The sequence below is a fragment of the Bufo gargarizans genome, chromosome 6, assembly GCF_014858855.1.
Source record: "Bufo gargarizans isolate SCDJY-AF-19 chromosome 6, ASM1485885v1, whole genome shotgun sequence".
NCBI lineage: Eukaryota > Metazoa > Chordata > Amphibia > Anura > Bufonidae > Bufo > Bufo gargarizans.
In genome coordinates this window covers 204217137-204234735 of record NC_058085.1, presented here as the reverse complement: position 1 = coordinate 204234735, position 17599 = coordinate 204217137, and the positions used below count along the sequence as shown (strand labels likewise).

The window sequence follows — 17599 nt, the reverse complement described above, 5'->3', positions numbered from 1 at the left end:
TCCATCCACGGCCCGGTCACTTGTCTGACTCCTCTACCATTCATTATGGTGATGTCTAAACTGCATGCACCATAAGGACATTCTAATGTCACAGGGTCACGTGACTGTGCCCCCACCCTGAGCACCAAAATGACTCACAAAAGTGAGTACCCGTGCAGAGCCAGCACGTGTGGTAAAACACCAAAAAAGAGAAAATAGGGCTCGCACTAAATAGTATTATGAATATATAAATTTTATTAGTGTCTCCATATGAGACAAATCACAATTAAAACACATAGGAAACAATGGATGGTGAAAAATGAGCACACAGAAAGACATGGAGCACGACCAAATTACTAAAAATGGCAAATAGATACAAAAATGAGTATATAGATAGAGCACTAAGTGTGCATGTAAATCAAATAGAATGTTAGTAATACATATAATCAGGTAAGGCTATACAGGCTAGGTAATGATATCATACATAGTGAAACCAAAGTCTGCATATAAAGTGACCAGTGCACATAGTCAGAATAGATATATAGCCAACGCTGAGTAAATCATTATAACGCCATAAACCAACTACCTGTATAGTGCTCCAGCAACCCCGACGCACGTTTCACGCAAGGACTTCTTCAGGGGGAAGTGTGTGTTCTTCCCCCTGAAGAAGCCTTGCGTGAAACGTGCGTCGGGGTTGCTGGAGCACTATACAGGTAGTTGGTTTATGGCGTTATAATGATTTACTCAGCGTTGGCTATATATCTATTCTGACTATGTGCACTGGTCACTTTATATGCAGACTTTGGTTTCACTATGTATGATATCATTACCTAGCCTGTATAGCCTTACCTGATTATATGTATTACTAACATTCTATTTGATTTACATGCACACTTAGTGCTATATCTATATACTCATTTTTGTATCTATTTGCCATTTTTAGTAATTTGGTCGTGCTCCATGTCATTCTGTGTGCTCATTTTTCACCATCCATTGTTTCCTATGTGTTTTAATTGTGATTTGTCTCATATGGAGACACTAATAAAATTTATATATTCATAATACTATTTAGTGCGAACCCTATTTTCTCTTTTTTGGTGTTGTGCCCCCACCCTGTACTATGCCCCATTATACCCTGCATTGTGCCCTCTTACCATACCCTGTACAGTGCCCCTAGTCATTCCCTGTACTGTGCCCTATTATACCCTTTTTTTCCAGTCACTGTATGGTGGTGCTATCCAGTTGCTCTATGGCGTTTTATCTGGACACTGTATGGAGGTGTTATCCAATAACTGTATGGCCATAACTGTATCCCCTTCCCTGCCTACGCCACCTTTTTGAGACCTGGCATGAGTGGGGAAAAGTTGCAGATTGCTGACCACCAGGACCAGGCTGTATGCTATGCCAGTACATGGAGGCCCCTCTCTCTGTCCCGCTGTGTACTAGTGCTAATTCTGACACTAAGGCTGGGTTCATTTCACATTTTTGCCATCCGTTTAATGTATACCAAAAACGTATAGATGCCTCAGACCATACAGTTCCATAGTAAACAAAAAACATATGTTAGGGTCAATTCACACGTCCGTATGTGTTTTGTGGATCTGCACATCGCCAGCACTCTCATAGAAAATGCCTTTTTTGTCCGCATTTGTGGACAAGAATAGGACATGTTCTATTTTTTTGCGTAATGGAAGTACGGATCCGCAAATGCGGATGAGGACAGCATATTTCGGTCCCATTGAAAATGAATGGGTCTGCACCTGTTCTGCAAAATTGCGGAACGGATGCGGACCCATTTTGCGGATGTATGAATGGACAACATATGTATTTTTTTTACTGGACTCTGCAGGATACAGAAATGTGGCATGCTGCACATTTGTATACAGTACCTTTTTTTGTATACATCAAACGGATAAAAAACCATGATGTGAACCCACTAGGGGGAATTCCTATTCGTACAAAAATTTGCTATGGTGCCCAGTCAGTTCTAGCTAGTGAGGGCCCCTTATACAGTATAATGACCCCCAGTGACTTCCATACATTATTCTGAATGGAGGTCATTATTCTGAATGGAGGGCCACTGTGGGGTCATTATACTGCGTAGGGGGCCCACTGAGATTTATCACCCAGAGGCCCACATGAACCTGGAGCCGACCCTGCCTGTACGTTAAACTGCCCAGTCATAGCTATTATCCAGCCATGTCCTCCTCACACATCACTAATTCCAGTTCCCCACCAGTTTTATGAGTCAGGCTTCTGGAATTAGTATTGCAGCGGTTTGTGTCCGGCTGACTCTCCACTTGTCTGTCGAAACAGAGTACAAATCTCTGCCAGACCCCATTATACATAATGGGGCCATCGACCATTAGATTTGTATCTGGAATCACATGCCCAGATGCATATAAAGAATGCGCAGTGAGAATACCACCTAATGGGAAGAGAAGTACTGTATGTCTCTTTGGCTTAACTAAACAGGGAACAAAAGTTTTGGGGTATACTGGGCATGGGTGTAACTGGGGGGGGGGGGGGGCGCAATGTGTAGGACTAATATATAATTCTTTTATAAGAAATTGTGTAGCTTCACCACATGTCCTCCTTTGTGCAGAAGATTTAATGCAGGAATCAGCAACCTTTGCCACTCCAGCTGCTGTGAAACTACAACTCTCAGCATGCATGCTTAACTTGGCTGTTCTTGTTATTTCCACAGAAGTGAAAGTTGTAATTTCAGAACAGTTGGAGTGCTGGAGGCTGCTGATCCCTGATCAAATATGACACTGCAATGCATCCTTTGGTTGCTGCTCAAATAGCATTACCAAATGTTTGCATTACCATAGTTCAATGTTTTTTCAAGAAGGTTGGCCACTCCTATTGAGCACTAGGAATTAGACGGCCTGTTCCTGTGCATTAGGGACCGCAAATTGCTTAAATGGGTCAGTGATCTGTCCACACCACAAAAAAATAAAACAAGTTCTATTTTTTTGCAATGTGCAGGCACGGAGAGAAACCCGACGGAAGCACTCCGTATTGCTTCCGTGGGGTTCCGTGACTCCATTCAGCACGGTACCTTCCGGATTACAGACCCATTCAAGTGAATGGGTCTGCATCCGTGATGTGGTGAGCACACTGCCGGTGACTGCATATTGCGAACCCGCTGTTTGTGGGCCCCAATACTGGTATGGCCAAGTACATGAGCCCTTAGATTGATACCTCCTAATCAGAGAAAAGGATGTAAGAAGCTAACATGAGTCACTTCCTCTGTATGTCAATACTTTGGTCTTTTCTAGCAGCAAACACCTGTACTAAGTTAATAATTTTCCATTAGGGTGCGGCTGTCAATTAGTAGCAAATTGTAATTGCTATATGCCTCCTCTAATGCACACGTGTAAAGTGATCACAGCAAGAATATAGCACTCCTGATTACAATATAGCCTTCAAGGGAGTCTCAGACTCCAAGTCTGTCACCACAATCTGACATTATAGACTGCTTACATAGCGCTGTAGCATAACTATTAGAGTTGAGCGAACACCTGGACGTTCGGGTTCGAGAAGTTCGGCCGAACTTCCCGGAAATATTCGGGTTCGGGATCCGAACTCGACCCGAACTTCGCCCCGAACCCGAATCCCATTGAAGTCAATGGGGACCCGAACTTTTTGGCACTAAAAAGGCTGTAAAATAGCCCAGGAAAGGGCTAGAGGGCTGCAAAAGGCAGCAAAATGTAGGTAAATCCCCAGAAAACAAATGTGGATAGGGAAATGAATACAAATAAAATAAATTAAAATTAACCACTATCAATTGGAGAGAGGTCTCATGGCAGAGTATCAGGCTTCATGTCACCCACCACTGGAACAGGCCACTGTCAGATATTTAGGCCCCGGCACCCAGACAGAGGAGAGAGGTCCCATAGCAGAGAATCAGGCTTCATGTCATAGCAGAGAATCAGGATTCATGTCATAGCAGAGAATCAGGCTTCATGGCATAGCAGAGAATCAGGCTTCATCTCATAGCAGAGAATCAGGCTTCACGTCACCCACCACTGGAACAGGCCATTATCAGAAATGTAGGCCCCGGCACCCAGACAGAGGAGAGAGGTCCCATAGCAGAGAAACAGGCATGGGCGTGTCTGTTTCCTGCAGCTGAGGTGGAAAGTTGTGTGTGCAGCAGCTCCTGAGAACTTCCATTTCGTTAAGGCCCCAGGGAGATTTTTCAACACCTTAATCCCCTGGGAGGGACCAAGCTTGTGGGGAGATTTTCCACCTTTCTCCCCAGCCCAAGCCCTGCCTCTCCCTAGGGAGCTGGTAGGGGCCTGGGCTATGCGCTCAGGCAAGGCCCAGGATCCTGCTTACCGGGGTAGGCCGGCAGGAGGTAGGGGAGGCGAGTTACCGGCCTCTGCTCCATCTTCCTCTCCGGGGGTCAGAAGATCAAGCAGGGGTCATGTGGAAGTGTCCTCTGTGGCCCCCAGGGGCGAAGCCGTGAAGATCGTCCGGCAATTCCAGGAGAATGGAATCTCCAAAAGGTACGCAGGGTGCTCCTGGAGGTGGGTCGGGAACGGTGGAGGCCGACTGGGGCTGCATGAGGCCCAGGGAGCCTGTTGCCATATATAGCTCCCGTATAGAAGCCTATCTCCAGGAGTACGAGGAGGCGAGCTAAAGTGTGAAAGACGAAAAGCGGATAGAGCCTCTAAGGTGAAGAGGCCGGAAATATCGGCTAAGATTAGAGTCCTAAAAGACAAAATATGCATATTGGAGGACAGGAGGGCCGCTATCCTCAAGAATAGTGGTCCTTTTGAGGAAAAACTTAAAAATGAGAAAAGGTTTAAAGGAGAACTGGAGGAGGAAAAAGCAATGGACCCCTCAGATGATGAGGAGGAAAGGTCTGTGGTGAGCCTGGGGGGTCAGTCTGCAGGGCCTGCGGACTCAGGGATCCGGCCTGAGCAGGTCTGTCTCCCCCCCCACAAGCTCAGAGGAGGATAGTGAGAGCAGTGGGGTAGGGGGGCAATTAATGGAGCAAATTCGTCACCTAGAATCCCCCCGGGCTCACCTTGAAAACTTTGTTTTTGGGAATGAGTTCTTGGAGGACGAGCCTGCAAGAAAAAAAAAAAGGAAAAAGGCAAAGAAACAAGAAAAGAACAAAGAAATGAAATTGGTCTATGTTTCTCACCCACTGCCCTCTGGACTGGCTGCAAAGTCAGTCCAAGGGGCTAACCCCACTACCCCCCCTAGCCTGGTTTCTGAAGTGAGACCAGAACGTGGGAGTGGGGAGAGTATAGCTATTAAAAAGATGGCACAGGACACAGTCCTTGTTTGCAGTAACAGGGTGATTTGATGTTTGTGGGTGGAGCGGCGTGGCTACATCACGGAGCCGAACAGTGAGGAGTCAGTGACGAGGGGAGGGGGCGTGGCTACATCCGGTGTGGCTCCGCCCACCATCGCATCAGCTATAGCACTGGAAAAGTGCTTGGTTGAATTGCGGCGGTGTGGTGGGGTTACCTCCTCCTCCCCTGTGTCTGCCCGCAAGTTGGAGGATGGTCCCGCCGGTTCTGCGGCTCCCGTTGCCCCCTCTGCTCCTGAGGTCCCCGGTACCCCTCCCCCTGCTGTGTGTAGGCGGGTGGAGAGGGTTGGGGATGAGGGGGTGGAGCGGGGTGTCGGGGGTGCATCGGGGGAGATCGCGCCGGCGGGGGGTGTGGCCGGGGGCATGGCCAAGAGCGGCGACGCGGCTGGAGCAAGCATGGAGCACTGGCACATAGGAACTGTTAAGGACGTGATAAAAAGTACTGAAAACACTAAATTAAGTAGAAAAAAAGCTAGCTAAGCTAGCAATGAAACACCAGAGGTACAAGGTTCTCAGGGCTGTGGACGCCGCTGCATCCTCTCTGTCCTCCTCTAAAGAGGGGGGAAGGGGAGTGATAGTGGCGGAGGCCATGGTCCACCACAATGCAAATAATGCCAATGAAGCCAAGGAGGTGGTGACAAGGGCTACTGAGGCTGCGGCAAAGAATGTGAATATTAATAATAATAAGAATGTTATGGTCCCAGCTGGCCCAGCTGAGTGCTTGGGGGTGGGAGAGGAGATGGAGGTGGCTACTGAAAAAGTGGTTACCCCAAAAAATGGTTACAGAGGGAATGTTAGGTCAGGGGTCACTCCGGATCCTGATGGGGGGGTGAATGCGGGGGGTTGTCCTGCTGCTGGAAAAGTGGCGGGGCCCCCCCGTGTGGCCTCCTCAGAGGGGTCCGGCGTAACAGTTGTGACAGGTTCCGGGGGGGATCCGGTTCTGCTGCCCCTCCTGCATCCGTGGCGTCTGGCAGAAGTTATGCCAGTGTGGCTGCGGCTGTAGGGGGCGAGGGGCTGACTTCTTTGGCTTCCTCGCTCTCAGGGTCTGGTAACGGTGACTTGCAGCGGCGACTGCTGGAGGCCCTCAAAAAGGGGGAGAGCTCCTTTTCCATAGAGGGAGAGAAGGTGGAATGTTCATTCTGGTTCAACAGACATGGCGTTCGGACCTTCCGAGAACAGAACGGGGGCGAGACCGCCTGGTCTTCACCCACAACCGGCCCTGGAGCCAGACGGAATGTGGTCTGTCTCAAGTAGAGTAGCGATGAAGCTTGCCCTACTAGAAAGAGGGTAGTGGAGCTCCTGCTTGGGATGGGTTTCAAGGCTACTGAAATTTTTGCCATGATCCATCCTTTTGGCTCCAAGGAGTTTGACATCAGCTTTGTCTGGCCGGAGGGGCTTGAGCTCTTCTGGTCCGGATATGAGCTGGTGAAGAACATGCCGGACTGGCGTGGTTTCGTTGCAAAAGCGATAACCCGCCAGAGTGAGGTCAAGAGAGTGACCGTGCTGACCCGTAACGAGTCGCTCTCTTGTATTGACATCATGACCTGGCTGGGTAGGTACGGAGAGGTCCAGGGAATACCAGCTAAAAACCTGGACGAGTTTGGCATTTGGTCGGGTGCCTGGACATTTAATATCAAGCTTAGGCATCTGGGCAGTACAGTTTCCCACATTCCATCATCTGCCTTTATCGGCCGAGACAGGATCTTGGTTTTCTACAGGGGGCAGCCTAAGCTCTGTCACAAGTGCGGCAGCCCCACACACTTCAGCGCCAGCTGCCAAGTGCAGAAGTGCGCGTTGTGTGGGGGGGACAGGTCATCTTGCTGCATCTTGTGAGGAGATTAGATGCAACCTGTGTGGGGAGCTCGGGCACCCCTTCAGTCGCTGTCCTCTCTCTGAGGCCAATGCGGCCCGAGCTCATGCAGGAGCGGGCCGGGAGGTCCCTTCGGCTGAGGCGGGTACTGGCAAAGGCAGTGGAGTTAAGGGGTCAGTGAGGAACCGGAACAACCCGTCCGGCAGAGGCGGAGAGAGAGGCGTCAGGCGGAGAGGGAGGGGGAGGAACCCCGTCCTGGGGTGATGCCCGCTCCTTCCCAAACGATTGCCCCTCCTGAATCCGAGACCCTAGGGGGCAACGAGCAGGAGGAGGAGATTGAGAGACTGGATCGGGCCAAAGAGACTCTGTCCTCGCACTACGAAAGTTCTGCAGAGGGTAGTGGGGCAGAGTCCCAAAGTAGACGGAAACGGCATACTAAAAAAAGATCTAGCCAGACCAAAGTTGCCAGGGAAGGTGTAACCGGCTCCCCTCTGGAGCTCTCCAACCGGTACCTCATTTTGGATGAGACCTCTGCCTCCTCTGCTGAGGAGTAGGTTGAAGGTGAGGGGCCGGGGGCGAAGGAGGGAGGGCCTTCAGGGGGCCCCGCGCCCCCCTCTGGTGGGGATGCAAGGTCCTCAGGAGGGGTGGCAAAACCGGGCCCTGAGACTGAGAAAGCCAGGAGTGGTGCGCAAAGGGAGGTGGTGGTGGCAGAGATGGATACCACTATCTCCCTCAAGAGAGGTCGTGCTGCTCTAGAAGGCAGCCCCGGGAGGGGGGAGAAGGATGGGAAGAAGGCCGTCTAATTTAACTACTCTTTATGGCGGTACCCGCTCTGCTGACTCTGGCGTCCATTAATGTCTCCAGCATTAAGTCGGATGCGACTCGTTTCACAGCCTTCGATTTTCTCAGCCGTGTTGAAGCTGACATTTTGTTTTTGCAAGAGACCAGGCTGCCAGATTTGGCAGCGATTTATAAAGCCAAGAGGGAGTGGAGACCAGGGCCCTCCTACTGGTCTCTTGCGGCTGAGCCGTATAGCGGAGTGGCAGTCCTTTTTACCGCACCGATAGAATGCCGACGAGTAATTGAATTAGAAATGGGGAGGTGTTTGATCTTGGATGTCCTCATGAAGGGACAGGAACTGCGCCTGATTAATATCTACGGGCCCCAATCCAGGTGGAACAGGAAATGTCTCTTTATGAGGATTAAGCCTTTCCTTTTTACAAGCCGGCAGGTGGTTTTTGGTGGGGACTTTAATACTGTCACAAGGCCCCAAGACAGGGGAGGCACCAGAAACCGGCTGACTTATGATAGTATTTTTCTGAATAGAGTAGCTAATGAGGCTCGTCTGGAGGATGTCCACATTAGGCATACCCCAGGCCACGGGGGTTTCACTTTCTATAGAGGTAGTCAGGTCAGGTCTAGAATAGATAGGTTTTATTTGAAGGAGGAGGCTACCTTTTCGCCCTTAAGGGTTGTGGAGGTGGAATTCTCTGATCACTGTTTGATTATAGTAAAAGAATGAGGGGCACTCCGTATAAGGGAACAGGAGACGGTGGTTCACAATTTAAATTTATTATACTACCATATATATTCACTGTACATAAAAACAATAAAATCCAATAAATAATATAACAAATTAGATGAGGATCCTTATCATTAATAAAATGTCCAGAGAGTCCATAGGACAACACACATCCGGTATTCAATCGCCACAGATGGTATGGGCAAATTACCGTATTGAGAAGTCTTTTTCAAGTGTATCACTTGGGGATATAAAACTTCCACAAAGTCCCATATATAACATCCGATTTCGGACAGATCAGGTCAGGCATAAAACACAAGAGTTCTCTTTTATAATAAGACAGCCAGAATATCTTACCCTCTGTATGTCCGCACCACTTGTATGGGGACTCGAGGTAATGGCTGGATGATGTTAACGCGGCGTCCCACGTGGTACGAGTCTGACGTGACGTCTCACGTGACTCACCAACTTAGATCCTACTAGCGTATGCCTGTAGCGTCACCGGCTCTGTGTTTAAGCTTGCTGTATAGATGGCCCCGACCGAAGCTGTCGCTCAACGGTTCACTTATAGTGTTCAGGGGAGAGAGAAGGCTCACTGTCTTGACTTGCCCAAACGCGTTTCGAGGTATACACCTCTTCCTCAGTGGGCCACAGTGGGCTTAACATTCAAGTTTTATAAGACCTTTAAGGACTCTTTATGTCCCCTCTTGACAGAGGTATTCAATGAGTGTTTATCCTCCGGCACTCTGCCTCGGTCAATGAGGAGGTCAGCTCTGATCCTTCTATCAAAGGGTAAAGATCCGAGCCGTATTGAGAACTGGCGTCCCATAGCACTTCTTAATATGGACAGAAAGATTCTGGCCAAGATACTTTTTAATAGGCTGGTAAAATTTGCACCCCAACTCCTTTCGGTGGCTCAGCATTGCTCGGTTCCAGGCCGCAGCACTTTTAGTGCTGTACTCAGTGTCCGAGAGGCAGTGGAGCAGAGTAGAGCAGGCTACTGGAGGGGGTGCATGCTGTCCTTAGATCAAGCAAAGGCATTTGATCGGGTGAACCATGAGTACCTCTGGTCGGTCCTTCTGAAGTATGGCCTGCCGGGGGGTTTGTCGATTGGTTAAAGATCTTGTATGCAGGGGCAGAGAGTTTCCCGCTTGTGAACGGTTGGTCTGGCTGCTCTTTTGAGGTTGGGTCTGGCGTCCGCCAGGGTTGTCCTTTGAGCCCGCTTTTATACGTGTTCGCGATTGATCCCTTTCTTACGCGGATCCATCGTGGACCGTTGGCGGGAGTCGGGATGGATCGGGTGGCGCCGGAAGCCACTCTGAGGGTAGTAGCGTACGCTGACGATGTCACCATTTTCGTATCCTCGAGAGGGGAGGCGGAGTACGTGATGTCTGAAGTGGATCGCTACTTGGAGGCATCCGGGTCCATGATCAATCGGGATAAGTGTGAGAGTCTCTGGCTGGGAGGGGGTGATCCAGTTTTTGATCTCCCGGACACCCTCCCAGGGCCCAAGTCGTCAGCCAAAGTCCTAGGCATCCATTTTGGCCATGGGGATTATCCCACTCAAAATTGGGATGACAGGCTTAAGATCGCCGCTCAGAAGGTCGACCAGTGGAAGGGTTGGTCTTTGACCCTCAGGGAAAGGGTAAACCTGATCAAGGCCTACTTACTCCCTTTGCTTATCTATTAGGGTAGCGTGTGTATCTTGCCAGAGCCTCAGGTAAACGCTGTAAAAATAAATAAATAAATAAAAAACTGTGCCAAAACAACCAATTCTTTGGTCACCTTATCTTATAAAGTGTAAAATGAATGATCAAAAAATCATATGTACCTAAAAATGGTACCAATAAAAATGTCAATTCTTCCTGCAAAAAAACGAGCCCCTGCACAAGACAATCGGCAGAAAAATTTAAAAAAATAGGGCGTTCAGAAAATGGAGACACAAAAACAATTTTTTTTTCAAAAAAGCTTCATTATGTAAAACTGAAACAAACAAACATAGAAAGTAGACATATTTGCATCCGTATCAACCTGCTCTATAAAAATAGCACATGATCTACCGTCAGATGAATGTTGTAAAAAATACTAATTTTTAACGGTGCCAAAATATCTTTTTTTTTTTTGTTACCTTGCATCACAAAAAACTTAATATATAGAGCAATTAAAAATCATATGTACCCCAAAATAGTACCAATACAACTGGCACCTTATCCCATAGTTTCCAAAATGTAGTAACTTTTTTGAGTTTCTACTGTAGGGGTGCATCAGGGGGGCTTCAAATTGGACATGGCATCTAAAAACCAGTTCAGCTAAATCTGCCTTCTGCACCCTGCCGTGGAGTGTTTTTGTAAACCGCAGAATTAGGGTAATACATTTAGAGTTTTGTTTGACTGTTAACCCTTGCTTGGATTAAATAGATTAAAATGTTAAATCTGCCAAAAGAGTGAAATTCTGAAATTTCATCTCCATTTTCCATTAATGTTTGTGGAACACCTGAAGGGTTAACAAAGTTTGTAAAATCAGTTTTGAATACCTTGAGGTGTGAAGTTTCTAAAATAGGGTAATTTGTGGGTGGTTTCTATTATGTAAGCCCCACAAAGTGACTGAACTGGTCCTTAAAAAGTGGGTTTGGGAAATTTTCTGAAAAATTTAAAGATTTGCGTCTAAACTTCTAAGCCTTCTAACGTCCCCAAAAAATAAAATTTAATTTTCAAAATGATCCAAACATGAAGTAGACATATGGTAAATGTAAAGTAATAACTATGATATGAGGTATCACTATATATTATAAAAGTAGAGAAATATAAATTATTGAATTTTTCAAATTTTGGGGTAAATTTTGGATTTTTTCACAAATAAAGGTGAAATATATTGACTCAAATTTATGACTATCAAGAAGTACAATGTGTCACGAGAAAACAATCTCAGAATGGCTTGGATCAGTAAAATTGTTCCAAAGCTATTACCACATAAAGTGACACATGTCAGATTTGCAACAGCGCAACACCACAGGGGCACAACTACAGATTAAGACCACTGAAGAAGTCCCTGACAGGCCGATACGTCCTGTTGCCATACTGATTTACACATGCCCATCCTATATACCCTGTAATTGCACTGGATCATGATCATGTGTTGATTAAAATATAACAAGCAAAGAAAAATACTGTGTGGTGCAATTTTCTACTACTTGATCACGACTAAACAAGTCCTTGCTGGCACCAGAATTCAGCGGTGTGCAGTACTCCAAATTTAACAGATTTGCAAAAAATGGCCTGCGCAGAAGTGCAAAAACTGGCCCGGGGCAGAAGGGGTTAAAAGATACAGACAGAAATGCTTTTTTGTCTGTAAACACAAATAATATGCAGGATCTATGCCCATGCAATGTCACTAGATAGCAGATTATCAAGCCATTCACTACAGTTAGTAGGGAGTTATTCAGACCTGTGTGAAGTTGGCACCCCATGTTCTTAAATTCCAAAAATAAATACACCATTCGTTTGTGCTGCGTTTGTGCTTGTTTGTGCCGCAAAAATGAACGTTTGTGCCGGTTCGGTTCCTGAGATATTGCGCGTTAGATTTTTATGAAGCCCCGTCCACTTTCCACCCCATGTTCTTAAATGTCAAAAAGAAATACACCATTCGTTTGTGCTGCGTTTGTGCCGAAAAAATAAACGTTTGCGCTGCTTTGGTTTCCGAGATATTGCACGCTTGATTTGCTGAAACCCCGACCATTTTCCACCCCATGTTTTTAAATTTCAAAAAGAAATACACCATTCGTTTGTGCCTGCGTTTGTGCCACAAAAATGAATGTCTGCGTCGCTTTTGTTTCCGAGATATTGCTGAAACCTCGCCCACTTTCCACCCCATGTTTTTAACCCTGACCCTAGACTCCCCAAATGTGCTGCAGCTTGCCTCCTCCCCCCCCCACAACTTTTTTTGGGACGCAAGTATCAGTATCAGTTTTTCACATTTTTTGGGCTTTTTTTAATTAAGTTTTTTATTATTTTTTTGTCTGTTAGGTTTAGGGTAAGTTTGCGAACACCCATCCCCCCACACACACGCACACCAAATAAAGTTTATCACGCACACACTCCCCTATGGCCCGCCGGATGTTCTCAGCTGAGGAGGCATACGCCCAGCTTGCCTCCGAGTCCGAGAGCCCCAGTGAGGATGAGGATGACCCCACTTTCCTTTTGTCATCCTCGTCCTCATCATAGCCCCCAAGGCGGCGGAGATGCCGCCAGGCGGAGCAAGGTAACCGCCATGCTAGGGACCCTGTGGCCCACACTAGTGCGAGCAGCTCTGGGGTTCGTACTAGTTTTCCGGCCCACCAGGAGCCCCCTGCCGGTGAACTTGTCTGGTATACCCCAGAGCGCTTTGAGCCTGTGATTCCTGATTTTGTAGGCCAACCAGGAATCCAGATTTCCACAGTGGGCTTCACTGAATACGACTACTTTAGTCTTTTTTTCAGTGACGAATTTGTAAATCTGATGGTAGAGCAAACAAACCTAGGCCCGGTGGCTGGACTCCTGTCAGTGCAGCCGAGATGAGGACGTTTTGGGGCCTTGTGCTGCATATTAGCCTAGTCAAGAAACCTAGTGTCAGGCATTACTGGAGTGGGGACGTCCTCTACCAGACCCCACTCTACTGTATATCCATGACACACTCCTGGTTTGAGGCCATCTGGAAATGCCTGCATTAGGCAGATAATGCAGCATGTCCCCCCCCAAGATGATCCTGCCTATGGCCGCCTGTACAAAATCAGGCCGGTCATCGATCACTTTGGGGCCAAATTTGTGCAGGCCTATGTACCTGGAAGGGAGGTCGCGGTTGATGAGTCTCTCATTGCTTTCAAATAGTTGTGGAAAAATTATTGTTCGCCATATGGTCGCCATCTATCCTATGGAGATGCGCAGATTCGTTCGCATTCGCATCTGCGCAGAGACTTTCGCTGTAGCTGATTTGTGCCCGGCCTGGTATTACTGCAGGATACCACTGTCATGGCGCCGGCTGAGGAGGGAGGGATGGGGAACATCAAGCTGGGGTTTCTTCATCCACGAGGATAAGCGTGGCAACGGAAAGGGTGCGAATATGTGTGTGAACTCGCGAACATAAGTTTGCGCGATCATTCACATCTTTGCCAGCTAATCACTTCATACCATAACCTGTCTCCTCATTGGTCATGATTGTAAGACCGCCTCCCATCTTCTAGTATAAATAAACCATGCCTAGCCGCTGGGAGGGAGGCACATTATTGGAACCTACTTGAGAACGTCTCAGTGATTTTATTTTGGAGGAATTGCACACACATTGACGCACACTACACCAGGGATTTCCCGATTGTACTTCTCGCGGTCATTTTCGATAGTGAGAATGAGACAAAGGAGCACACGGCGACATCAGTTGGCGAGCCAGGTAGGAGGCAAATTTTTTCCCCGTTATCAGCAGAGCTTAAACTAGACACAGCTTAATTTTCTAAAAGCAAAAAACGCCTGCATAAGGTAAGAAAATCCTTTCCCTCACTCTCATTTTTGAGAAAGTTTTGCTGTTTGTGAATTTAAATCTGTGTACTCCAATCTGCTGATATTGGGAAAGAAATTTACTTAAAGAACCTTTTGGTGTATGTGCTTGATGTTTTTCCAATAATAGCTGCCTAGATACTTGTTGCATGTTTGCATAACTGCTGTGGGGGTTTCTCAACTGTAAAGGGCGGGTCAGTGCTCTGCTGGGACAAAGGATCTATGGTGGGCTATCCAACAGAGGGCTTTGTGTGTAAGGTCGGCTGTTTATAGTTTAACACCACAGCAGGCAGATATTGCCATCAGTATCTAAACAGGGTGTTTGTTGAGGTACGTGCTTTTCTGTTGTGTAGTTATTAGTGGATCTGAGTTGATTGTACAGAGATTGTATGGTGAGATTGTGATGTGTTTGCTGAGCAGTACAGAGTATTGTGTTTTTGTTGTAACTTTTAAACTTTTATCTTAATGTGAGTTTGTCAGCCATTTTATTTTCCATTGTGTGTGTGAAAGCCATGTGTGCTTGTCGGCCATTTTATTTTCCATTGTGTGTGTGAAACCCATGCGTGCTTGTCGGCCATTTTATTTTCCATTGTGTGTGTGAAAGCCATGCGTGCTTGTCGGCCATTTTATTTCCCACTGTGTGTGTGAAGACTGTGGGTTTGGCAGACATCTTGATTAGTTTGGTTGTGCCCTAACTGTTGTATTGTTAGAAACTGTTTCGGAATAGCTCTCTCTCTCTCTCTATATATATATATCTATATCTATATATCTCTCTCTCTATATATATATATATCTATATATCTATCTATCTCTATATCTCTCTCTCTCTATATATATATATCTCTCTCTGTATCTCTCTCTCTCTCTCTCTCTCTCTATATATATATATATATATATATATATACACATACAGTACAGACCAAAAGTTTGGACACACCTTCTCATTCTAAGAGTTTTCTTTATTTTCATGACTATGAAAATTGTGGATTCACACTGAAGGCATCAAAACTATGAATTAACACATGTGGAATTATATACATAACAAAAAAGTGTGAAACAACTGAAAATATGTCATATTCTAGGTTCTTCAAAGTAGCCACCTTTTGCTTTGATAACTGCTTTGCACACTCTTGGCATTCTCTTGATGAGCTTCAAGAGGTAGTCACCTGAAATGGTCTTCCAACAGTCTTGAAGGAGTTCCCAGAGATGCTTAGCACTTGTTGGCCCTTTTGCCTTTACTCTGTGGTCCAGCTCACCCCAAACCATCATGATTGGGTTTAGGTCCGGTGACTGTGGAGGCCAGGTCATCTGGCGCAGAACCCCATCACTCTTCTTCATGGTCAAATAGCCCTTACATAGCCTGGAGGTGTTTTTAGGGTCATTGTCCTGTTGAAAAATAAATGATGGTCCAACTAAACGCAAACCGGATGGACTAGCATTCCGCTGCAAGATGCTGTGGTAGCCATGCTGGTTCAGTATGCCTTCAATTTTGAATAAATCCCCAACAGTGTCACCAGCAAAGCACCCCCACACCATCATACCTCCTCCTCCATGCTTCACGGTGGGAACCAGGCATGTAGAGTCCATCCGTTCACCTTTTCTGCATCGCACAAAGACACGGTGGTTGGAACCAAAGATCTCAAATTTGGACTCATCAGACCAAAGCACAGATTTCCACTGGTCTAATGTCCATTCCTTGTGTTCTTTAGCCCAAACAAGTCTCTTCTGCTTGTTGCCTGTCCTTAGCAGTGGTTTCCTAGCAGATATTCTACCATGAAGGCCTGATTCACCCAGTCTCCTCTTAACAGTTGTTCTAGAGATGTGTCTGCTGCTAGAACTCTGTGTGGCATTGACCTGGTCTCTAATCTGAGCTGCTGTTAACCTGCGATTTCTGAGGCTGGTAACTCGGATAAACTTATCCTCCGCAGCAAAGGTGACTCTTGGTCTTCCTTTCCTGGGGCGCTTGATGGTTTTTGTGACTGCACTTGGGGACACTTTCAGAGTTTTCCCAATTTTTCGGACTGACTGACCTTCATTTCTTAAAGTAATGATCGCCACTCGTTTTTCTTTACTTAGCTGCTTTTTTCTTGCCATAATACAAATTCTAACAGTCTATTCAGTAGGACTATCAGCTGTGTATCCACCTGACTTCTCCACAACGCAACTGATGGTCCTAACCCCATTTATAAGGCAATAAATCCCACTTATTAAACCTGACAGGGCACACCTTTGAAGTGAAAACCATTTCAGGTGAGTACCTCTTGAAGCTCATCAAGAGAATGCCAAGAGTGTACAAAGCAGTAATCAAAGCAAAAGGTGGCTACTTTGAAGAACCTAGAATATGACATATTTTCTGTTGTTTCACACTTTTTGGTTATATATATAATTCCACATGTGTTAATTCATAGTTTTGATGCCTTCAGTGTGAATCTACAATTTTCATAGTCATGAAAATAAAGAAAACTCTTTGAATGAGAAGGTGTGTCCAAACTTTTGGTCTGTACTGTATCTCTCTCTCTCTCTCTCTCTCTCTCTCTATATATATATATACACTCACCTAAAGAATTATTAGGAACACCTGTTCTATTTCTCATTAATGCGATTATCCAGTCAACCAATCACATGGCAGTTGCTTCAATGCATGTAGGGTTGTGGTCCTGGTCAAGACAATCTCCTGAACTCCAAACTGAATGTCAGAATGGGAAAGAAAGGTGGGCTACAACAGCAGAAGACCCCACCGGGTACCACTCATCTCCACTACAAATAGGTCTGATGAGTCTCGATTTCTGTTGAGACATTCAAATGGTAGAGTCCATATTTGGCGTAAACAGAATGAGAACATGTATCCATCATGCCTTGTTACCACTGTGCAGGCTGGTGGTGGTGGTATAATGGTGTGGGGGATGTTTTCTGGGCACACTTTAGGCCCCTTAGTGCCAATTGGCCATCGTTTAAATTCCACGGGCTACCTGAGAAATGTTTCTGACCATGTCCATCCCTTCATGACCACCATGTACCCATCCTCTGATGGCTACTTCCAGCAAGATAGTGCACCATGTCACAAAGCTTGAATCATTTCAAATTGGTTTCTTGAACATGACAATGAGTTCACTGTACTAAAATCGCCCCCACAGTCACCAGATCTCAACCCAATAGAGCATCTTTGGGATGTGGTGGAACGGGAGCTTCGTGCCCTGGATATGAATCCCTCAAATCTCCATCAACTGCAAGATGCTATCCTATCAATATGGGCCAACATTTCTAAAGAATGCTATCAGCACCTTGTTGAATCAATGCCACGTAGAATTAAGGCAGTTCTGAAGGCAAAAGGGGGTCCAACACCGTATTAGTATGGTGTTCCTAATAATTCTTTAGGTGAGTGTATATATATATATATATACATATAAAATATCTCTCTCTCTCTCTCTCTCTATATA

At 46.3% G+C, this 17599-nt stretch overlaps 1 protein-coding gene across 1 annotated transcript in view; it reads left to right on the top strand.

The window, feature by feature from the left end:
* Positions 1–17599, top strand: part of LOC122942327 — a 47671-nt gene that overhangs the window by 507 nt on the left and 29565 nt on the right. The window lies entirely within an intron of this gene.